Here is a 10,942-nt window from a genome sequence, read left to right on the forward strand (position 1 = left end):
CAGTCATGTGTAGAGACAACCTGGTTAATGCAAAAAGCTCCTGTGCAGTGTGAATATGATGGTGTCAGTTTCAGACTACCCAATGCTGTGTTCTTGAAATGGTTGTTGTGCTGCCAAGTTACAATACAATGTGGGCAAACAGAGTTTCAAAATATGTGCCAAGTTGGTAAGATGGCTGCATTTCAATTTTTGAAACAGTCTTTTGCTGTTGATAATACAAAGAAGTGTTTTGAATGCCTTAGCAAATGGAAATGGCCCCCAAATCGGGCGGGATGAGGGATTATGAAGTTTAATTTTTCCGTTACTTGTGGCAGTAATGATTCAAAATTCAATGTCTTGGGTTGACGACGGTTAAATGAAGTTTTGAAACAACTGACGTGTCAGGTCATGCTATTTGGAAGAGATGAACATGTCTGTTTGTGCAATGGCCTGTCTTTGATGGTTTCCCATGTGCCATGAATGGAAGGATATAAATATACTTTAGTAAGTACTGAGCTTTAGTTTTTTAATTGATAATGGAAAATGTGTTTGGACAAATAATTAAGTAATCAATATTATATTAATTAATAAGTAGTTAGCTTCCCATAAACATATCCGCTGGACACTAATTGTTAATATGCTAAGGTAATAGCAAAAAAGGATTAGTACTTATACCAGCTGTCTTCGTCGACTTAATGTATTGATGTCTGCAGTGAGATAGATAGGATAGATTCGCCCATATTTCTTATTTTCTAGTGGCCATTTCATAATCAGGAACCTGATATTAAAGGTTCCCTGTGTAATAGTGGACCACTAGGTGTCACTCAATCGTATAGTTCAACCAGAAACAAATCTTACAAAGCAGATTGAAGAAAAACTGACAACGGAGAGTCCGGTGAACAAACAATAGCCTCTTCCTTTAATTCAGCAGGCTAGCCTTGTTAGCTTAGCCTTGTCGGCATATCCTGTAGCATGCTAGCCTAATATCATAGCACACAACTTCCAGTATTCCCTCAAGTATTGAATAAAGTCTATCATATGTTACACATTCAGTACTCATTCAGCCCTAAAGAGAGTGAGTAATATACTGTTGTACCAGTTTGATTTAAAAAAAAAAACAACGCCATTCTTGTTAGCTACCACTCAAGAGAATGTTGTTTTTGGCAACTACTACATTAGAAAGCCTTTACCCTGATGCAGATTTTTAAAACGATTTGACAACATAATGAACAATTTGTTTTTCAGTGATCTCCAGATTAAAAAAAACAGTTTATGACATTGTCAACTTTGTAAGCAAACTTGAGTTGTGGTTGAAACATTCATGATTTATTTTATAGGTTTTTTATACGGCTATTCAATATTTTGTTTTTCCCCTCATTAAAAGCTTAGGTTTGTCTGCCATATCTTTGTACAATTATCTTCTGGCAGACTCACCATGGAAACGGCATTGATTGAAAACAAGACGGGCTGATCAGGAAACTGCGAAATATTCCAAGCTGTGATGGAGAAATAAACACTTAACCACTTTGGGATCTAATTCAAAAGCAATAAGTACATATCTATTGTATTAATATTTTATTGCATTCAGAATAAACACTTTTTTTGAGTCAACATGCAAGTGTTGTTCAATGCCCTAACACTACTTGCACAGATATATCAGATTGCAACATTTGTTAATCTCAATAGACCATCACATCAATATGAATTTATGAATTATTGAATTTCCTTGATTGTTTTTATACAAGTTCAGCATACTTGGAGGGCTTCTCTTTTTTTGTGCTATTTAAACAAATTAAAAAGGTAAAAATGTGCAAAAGGATTAACAAAAGCATTAAAGACACATGATATTCATAATAAATAATATGTGTAGCTGTTGTATAGTACATTGTGCTAAAGGCCACCAACCAATATTTTTGAGGTAAAACAAAGAAAGTTTGTAGGAAGTACCGTAACAAGACAAATGCAGTCACTCCTCTTTTTCACTAAGCTTTTAGCAAAAAAGGTTTCACTATTATCAATGCATTACTGTTTGGAATGGTGTGGTTATGTGATTCCACCAGCGATTATTATTGTTCACCCAAGGTTTGGGAAAGCTGGTGATGACGCCGTGATTTCAGATGCCTGCTCAGCTCAACCTGAGAACGACAAGCAGGATTCATTCATGTAAACATTCTGCATTGATCAATATTGAAAAAGAAATAACCACAGTCTCATTGATGTATTTTCCTTGCATTGATGTGTCTACTTCTGTAATTTGAATGCGTACAGAGTACCACTCTCTCCATCAAACAATTGTCATACAAAGTTTAAAATTACTAGATTACGTTGTCCCAGGTAATGTAACAATCCATCCATCCATTGTCTGCACTGCTTATCCTCAGTAGGGTCGCGGGGGTACTTGAGCCCATCCAAGCTATCCTCGGGCAGTAGGCAGGGGACACCCCGAACTGGTAGCTAGCCAGTCGCAGGGCACGTAATGTAACACACAAAATATAATAAAGTTCAAAAACACAGACAATATGTAATGGGTGTAATAATAACTTTTGTTTTATTTAAATTCCTGCTGAAACATGTTGTATAGTTTCTCTATAAGTGTCCTGCAATGATGAGTCCAACAGTGCCACCTGCTGGTATGTGGTAAAGTTTGGTTTGGCTTTAGACTTTGCGAGAGGAAGGTGGGGGGTTTTGACAGTCTTAAACGAGCTGTCAACGAGATCAAAGCCAGCAGAGAAGCTTACCACGTGTTGTGTTGTGACTCATTCATTTGCAGCAACTAATAAAAACCTCATCATCCAGTCCAGCGTGAATGTGGATCTTTGGTGAGACAGGTACACCACGGTTACAAATGTACCTCTATCAGCAAAAATAAGGCAAGAGTGGTTCTGAGTCCCATTTATTGACGAACACGAAGCTAATAACATGACTAACAGTAGCAGTCTGAAAACAATGATAAAAACATGAGTTGAATATAACAATATGGCATAACCTTTTCTTCTTAACACAAACGCACAATACTCTAAACTGTGCGGCGACTGAATGCTTTGAACAAGTATCGAAAATCTCATCTCATTAGCTGCACCGCTTATCCTCAGTATGGTCACGGGGGTGCTGGAGCCCATCCCAGCAATCATCGGGCAGTGGGCAGGGGACACCCTGAACTGGTTGCCAGCCAATCGCAGGGCACACAGGGACACACAACTCGCTCGCTCATTCACACCTAGGGACAATTTGGACCGGCCAATCCACCTGAAATGCATGTCTTTGGAATGTGGGAGGAAACCGGAGTGGAGTGCCCGGAGGAAACCCGCGCAAGCAGGGGGAGAACATACAAACTCCGCACAGGAAGTCCGGCAGCTGGATTCAAACCCACACAGGAGGTTCCTAGGACCTTAGAACTGTGCCGCACACGCGCTAACCACTGCGCCACTGTGCTGCCCAGTATCCAAAATATTTATGCTAATATATATTATGTTGCAGACTAATCTTGGGCTTCCCTAAACACATCGCGAGTTTCGCTCCCATTGGGTGCTTGTCGCAGCGACGCCTGACTCAAACATGGCGGCAACTTCTAGCTATGGATTCCACGAAGTAAAATAAACACACATTTCTCGACATCAAAATTTGTAATGAAAATTAACATTGGTATTATAATACATGTATTTTTGCTTAATATTCAAATCATTGTTTTTTTTAAAGAATGTACGTTTTTGTACACTAGGAAGCACAAAATATTACATTCTGTCCCTTTAACGGATTATTACATTTTCATGAATAATTACATTTCAAGCGAAAGCTTCGTATTAGGATTTTGCCTAATATATGTATTTTTTTGCAGGTGAAAAAAACTTGATGTACTTCTGGTTTCGATATATGATAACAGAACCTATTCATTATTCGAGGATAAGTGTTTGTATTGGTCTGAAACAATGTGGTATTGAGAATCCCCTATTATTTTGCCAAGTAATTTTTTGAGTATGAACTGTAATGTGAAACGTTTTCATCTTACATTGCAGAATAAGAAGTTTTTCTGTCCCCAATTTATGTCATGTCTTCTCTCCCATCAACTTGCTACGCTGCTATGCTTGTACTTATAATTAAGTGACATTTACATTCTTGTGTGCTGCGACTTTTAATAAATTCCCTTTTAAATTTAAATGTGTTGACGACCCCCCTATTTACAAGACTCTATGCTACATTCGGAAAATTGAATGAGGCCGAAATAAAAGTTTGTAGTTGACGTTGTTTACAGGTCACAGAGGCTGTAAAAAAAAAAAAGCAAAGTGAGCTCTGCTCGTTTTTTTTTGGGCCGGTGGACTCGTCCATAAATATTTGCTGAGTGGTTAATATTTTGTTCTTCGCACTCAAAAATACACTGCATGTCTGGCTTACTGTCTGTGTGTTGCCTTCATCGTGTTATTGTCACGTGTTTTTGTGTTTGGACTCATGGTCCCAATGTTTCCGTTTGGACCAGTAAACCCTGTGGTGGTCATTAAGATATACTTTAAAATGCAAAATGCGGTCAATTTAATTTAATTCTCTAGCGTTTTCCTATGATACAAAGCCATTAAAGTGCTTTATAAACTAGTACGAATTTAACCAATGATGACGCAGCACACAAGGGGGACCTGATAATAGAACAGTATATATATGAAGGTGAAAGAACATTCCGATGTCTCGCCGCGTGTTCTTTTCCTGGACCAGACGAGTATTAGGAAAAAAATAGAGCTGGATAGAAGCAATGAAGTTGAAGACATTTATTACAAAGTTTCAAAATAAAGATAAAACAGAGTGCACTCTGGTCCAGTTGATGGAAACCACCTTGTTTGAGATTACTTGACCGTTCACGATGGCAACAATCAGTTACGTTGTGTATCTTTGCAATCTTAAGGCACTAAAAAAACATTTCTATGAATTTACAGAGAATGCCAGTTTACGTGAGAAGGAATGCGTGCTAAAAGGAGATAGTATGCTTGAGCAAAAGATACAATGAAATAGTATTGTGGCAATTGCAACACCAGCGCAAAAGGAATATCGCACCAGCCAGCAAAAGCCTTATTACAATTGTCAGTGGTGACCCTCACATTGCCCTCAGGTGTATGTAGGGCATGTTGGTGGGTTTGCATAGAATCACAGTTCAACAGCGATGATGATGTGTAGAATAAACTATAATGTTCTGCATAATGCACATACATTTTTTTCACATACGATCAACAACCACACATTTCCTTTGAACATTCTCATAGTGTCCTCTACTACATCTACCTCACAACAACCACACATGCAGGGAGCACCGCGCTATAGGGCATGCCACATATTTTGAAGAGAATCTAGTACTTTAAATTCACATAGTACTCCTTACAGTCCTAAGTATATGGTTGCCAGCCATTTCCCGCAGAAAGCCTTGCCAGCGACACAATCAGGCAGACTCTTCTGTGTTTTGTATAGCTGATGATTCTCAGATTAGACGTCTTTTATATGGGTTTTTTTAATGTATAAAAAGAGTGTATATAGTAATCCCTTGCTATATCGCGGTTTACTTTTCACCCTTTTGCTAATTCATGGATTTTAATCGTTCATTGTGTCGTGCATTTAGTTTAGCTAGGAAGAGTGGCAGTGATCACATACTTGTCAACTCAAATGTCTTCCCCCTATTTTACAGTATATATTTTTTGGACACTGTCATCAGAGATTGCTATATATGTCGCGGTGTTCTAAATAGTCACTCTTGCTCCAAGTAAATAGGTTCTCCGTTGTGTCTCTAAGGTTTATTATCACTTAATAAGGGGGATTATCAATCATAAATCTGGGGAGCAATTAACGGAGGTTGACAGGTATGAGATTGAGAGACTTGATAGATAAGGACTTACTGTCCACTTAAAATGAAAGTACTGTTATTGTAAATGAACATTAACACAAAAAATGTTTACAAAACAATATTTTTATTTTTTTGCCTGTAGTAGTTTGCGCAAACTGTACAAGCTGATGTTGGCGGTAAGCAGTTACGAGTGGTAAGCAGTGTCTCCTCTAAGCTGCGCGCATGCGCAATTGCGCACTGCTCGCACATTCTCAGCGCACAAGAAAATCTAGCCAGCGCACAAAAATGAGGCCTCAAAATTACTAATTGATAAGCGACTTAAGTCAAAGTTACAGTGCATAAAGGTAAAAATACACAGGTTCCCCTGACGTTGTGTCCTGAATGCGGTATTTTGAAGTCGAGTCGAAGTAGAACGAAGTTGAGTAAAGTTAGTAGTTTGTTGAGAACCGGCTTCTTCGGCTCAGCTCACTAAAAGGAACCGGCTCCTTCGGGTCCTAAACGGCTCTTCAGGTTGTTTTTGCTTCTTTAATCCCAACATGACCAAATATTATGTAAAATTATGCACAGAATGACTTAAAAGAAGGGGGGAATAGAACAAAAAAGAAAAAAATACCAAAATGAAAAAGTAGTGAAAAGCTGAGAAAAAAAAGAAACAAAAGGAAGGGAAAAAAAGAAGGAAAAATTTTAGAAAAAAGCCAGAAAAAATGAAAAGAAAGAAATGTAGGGGAAAAGTAAATAGAGAACAAAAGGAAAAAATAACAGCTCGGAAAAAATAAACATGATGAGATTTTTTAAAGGAATTTCAAAAAAAGTAGAAAAAAAACACATAAAAAAGAATAAAAAGTTTGTGTTGCATTCAAATAATTTCCAATTATATCAAGTGAATCTTGTTGCCAACATTGTACTTCCACTAAAAAAATTGATTAAGTACAGTTCTGTATTTTACAACAGACTAAATAAGCTCCCCAAAATGTCAATATTATGCGACAAAATATATCAGGAAATAAAAAGAAATGGATATCTTGTGAAAGAATTGTAAGAACAAACAACGTTTGTAGGCCGTACAACCTTTGCAAGAGTACATGAGTCAATTCATTCAAAAGAGAAAAATAATTTTGCACTGCCGGAAACTCAGCAAAATGTAACGTGATGTCAAGTTTTGGACATGTTTGATAATAGATTAGTTGCCACACTTGGGATTGCTGTTGCTCACTCTTGTTTCAAGCGTTGCTCACCGACTTTGTGTGAACGCTCAGACCCGTGGAAAATTAGAGGGGTAAAGTTTTGTTGAAAAAAAACACTTGTGTACCAAATTTCTTGTGTATAGCGGTGCTCGCATCAAGAGGCACCACCTTGTATGAATATTTACTTTTTTTTTGCGAATGATTTGTTTCTAACTGTTGATACAAAACGTTTTTACTTATTTCAGGCATTTTCCCTTCAAATCAGAGCGGTCAAGCTTTATGTTCCACTAGTATGGTGCTTGAAATGTCTTCCTTACTGTCAAAGTCTCAGTGACATCGTTAGAACTCCCTCCATTCAGACGGGATCATTATCGTGTTCGTGCTTCTCACTGCGGCTTCTCGTGAGGACTCATGGCCGCCTCGAGCGGCTTTCACGCCCCCGGGAACATCACAGGCACGATAACGAGGAGCTATTTGTGAACAGGGAGGTTGTGGAAGGGTGGGGGGAAGACCGTGCAAGCAGGGCTCGGCCTCTCTTCAGGCCGCAGATGATAACGGCAGATAGGCTGCACGTGTCCCACCTGCGAGGTCTCAGCCGGTCACTCGCTTTATTGGACACACTCGCTCTGACCTTGATTTCATCAAACATGGCAATGTGGTGATGGGCCCGTGGCAGTAGATTCCTGCTTTTCCGAGAAAAAAAAAACAATGTAAAGAAGATACTCAAAATATCAACGTTTTATTTGCTCATTTAATGGCAAACGTTTCCCTCAAATAGGAACTGCCAGTGCCAGCCAATTTTGACACCTACATCTCTAGTTAACAAGACATATTACATATCAAAACAAAGCTTCAACCATCATCTTTCATTAGGTAAATTGTGTGTTTCTCACTTTTACTATTATTTAATAAACAACAGTTGAACATTGCTATACTTCTTGAAATTACTTATTTCCCTGAACACCTCTGAGAAAAATGTTTTTTGTGAAAGGATGCATATCAAGCAGAACTTTCCCTTCGGTGCTTTTTTTTTTTTTTTTTTAGCATTTGTGATATCCTCAATATCTAAGCGCTGCTTTCCATAAACACATGGGGCACTTTGCTTGCAAAATAATATTTTAATGCAGGAACACTTAACTTATACATGTACGCTGCAAGAAATTTGCAAAAACTTTTCAGTGCACAGAACGTCACCCCTCTTTTCTCCGTCCTTGACGAAGGGACTCCGTCATCGTTTTTAGTAAGAAAAAAAATCTTTGATGCGTTAACTGTCTTTCCTATCTTTGCTTCCTCGCTGCCGCACTGCGCCTACTGGATACAGGAAATAACATAAGGTAGTGTGGGATTCCTCGAAGTGTGGACAAAGATCCAATCAAAGCAACTCCTGCCATTTAATCGTGACTTTTTTTTAACTGAAATCATTCCCAGGGGCCTGATACTTACTTATGAAGTTTGCCCAACGCTTTATAATAGTTCTTCAAAGTATATACACATATTTTTCTACATCTTACCACATTTTGCCAAGGGATAATGCTTCAGAAAACATATTTATAGGTAAGGCTTGTTATGATGGTGCACATTCCCAGCATCAGTGGTTCGTTTACACAAGCTTAGCTGCTGGCCACAAGAGACAAAATGCAACTTTGTCAATGTATTCATTTCCACTTGTATTAAAGAGAAATACTATTCATTTATCAGAAAATATATAATTAATCCAACATATCTGGAAATTTGTAGATTAGATTTTATGTTTAAAAAGAAGAAAAGGTCATGCATTTGTGTAGAATTATAATTCAGGCAAATGCCTTAAAACATACTTTATTAGACATCCATTGATATCGCTGTAAATATCATTAAGTTTTATCTCCATCAGACAAACACGAATGTGGAACAGCAAAGGCTACTGGAAGTCCCCCCTTTGGGGCAATTACGTCACAAAATGTCCACTGTATAACATTCACAGTGGAATATGCAGTTTTATATAGGTATGTGCTAAACCCTTTCCTGCACACACTCGACACTAATGACTGCCGAAACCTTTTGCCCACCACAACATATCTAAAATACTCAGACGACACGTATTCTTGCACTACTCTGTGACAGTTAGTCCATCGTGTACTATTATAACACAATCAAACATTTCACATAATCATACACAGCTGCTCACCTCGGAAAAAAATGTAGGTAAAACTAAATAAACATGGTTCAAAATCCGCTGCTCACCCAATCATAATAAACACACAATAAGTTAAAACAGTGAACACCCTCAAATACTTAACACTGGACGACAAACTCACCTTTGATCAACCTACCACGGACATGAAAAAAAAGAGTCTACAAAGTATGTCCGTCATTCGTAAACTCAAAGGACTATATGTTGCACCTCACCTCCTGTTACTACTGTAACAAAGCATTGTTCAACCCATCCTCCTGTACTGCTTTACATTTTTCACTATGATCTCTGTCACAAACCGGACCGAACCCGCAGAGCAGCTGAAATCATCGGCCTACCCACACCCAACCATTTCAGACTTAAACAACAGGTCAATGATCTGGCTGGCAAACACAATAGTCCAGGATTTTACTCACCCACCACACTTCCTGCTATGGTCAGGGCGCAGATACAGGACAATAAGATTTAGGAGGGTCCACCTTGGGAAAAGCCTGATTCCCTCTGCCATCACTTTTTTAAACAACAAGCCCCACAGATTCATCTAATCAGTCTGCCTTCATTGTCCCACTGTCATGTAGATTTTTTTTGTGATGTAATGCCTGTTTTCTCCGGTGGAAGTCAATATCCCTAAAGGGACTAATACATTAGATATCCAATCTAATCTATACATCAATAAACCAAAAACCTTTGATTCTATAGCTTTGAGTTGCTTAATTGATGGGAAAGGATGTCAATCTGGTCGACTTTTTTCCTCTGACCATATTTTAAGAAGGTTCGACAAAAGTGGACGATTTTTGCCTTCTTCAGGATAATCTATCTCCCCTTCATCTGTATTTTTAATGACAGACTCTCAGCATTAATGAGCTTTCGGGCTCCTCATCGTCGTCTCATCAGCCGAGCTTGATTGCACGTTCCCACTCGATTCAGGCGGGTGTGCTCCGTTTGGTTTGCACCACCGGCCAGGGTGCTACACTGTGCACGGGGAGGCTCTTGTGATGTTGCGCGTCCTTTGAAGTTGCGTCGGTTCCGGCCGAGGCCCAGCGATCCGCCGCCCCCGCTGCGCCCGCTGCCGTCTCAGCGTGAGGCAGCAGCTGGAACTCTGACTTAGTCATTCCCTTTGATGCCTCCTCATTTAACCTGAGGGGGCTGGGATAGGAGCCTGGGGGGTGTTCTCTGACGACTCGCCAATCAACATGGCGCCATATGCAAAGTGACTTAAGGTACGGTAGTAAGACCTCTGATATGGAACTCCATTGACTCCTGGTTGACTTTGAAATGCTTTGACTTTCAAACCACTCACTTATTGAATTTGACTCTGAATAGTATATGCACTGCTAATCTACTGCAATTGATGTATCTGGACTCTGGTCTTTACTATAATTTATTTTTAGGGAGGTCCGTCACAAAATCACCGAATGGAGGACTTCAATCAGTGTTTCTCAACTGGTGGGTTAGGACCCAAAAGTGGGTCAGGGTCCCAATTTCGGCCTTTGCTTTGGCAAAATAATGCAAAGAAAAGAAAAGAAAAATAGCATGGCCATTTATACTCTTTCGCAGTAGATCGCAATAGTTTCGCTGCAGATGCAAGTCGCCACTTAGGGTGGGCGGATCGAAACAAATATCGAGATAGTACTTAGATCGGATCGATACAATTGTTTTGGGATCAATACTATTTTCCCATTACAACTAAAATCATTTTGTTCATGGGTCGTAAAAGTATGCACGCATTATAACTTTCACATTCGATCCAATTGTGTTTACAATTAATATACATTACTGACTTTATTTTGA

This window comes from Urocampus carinirostris, chromosome 9, assembly GCF_059441175.1.
Source record: "Urocampus carinirostris isolate Australia breed hairy pipefish chromosome 9, RoL_Ucar_1.0, whole genome shotgun sequence".
NCBI classification, from domain to species: Eukaryota; Metazoa; Chordata; class Actinopteri; order Syngnathiformes; family Syngnathidae; genus Urocampus; species Urocampus carinirostris.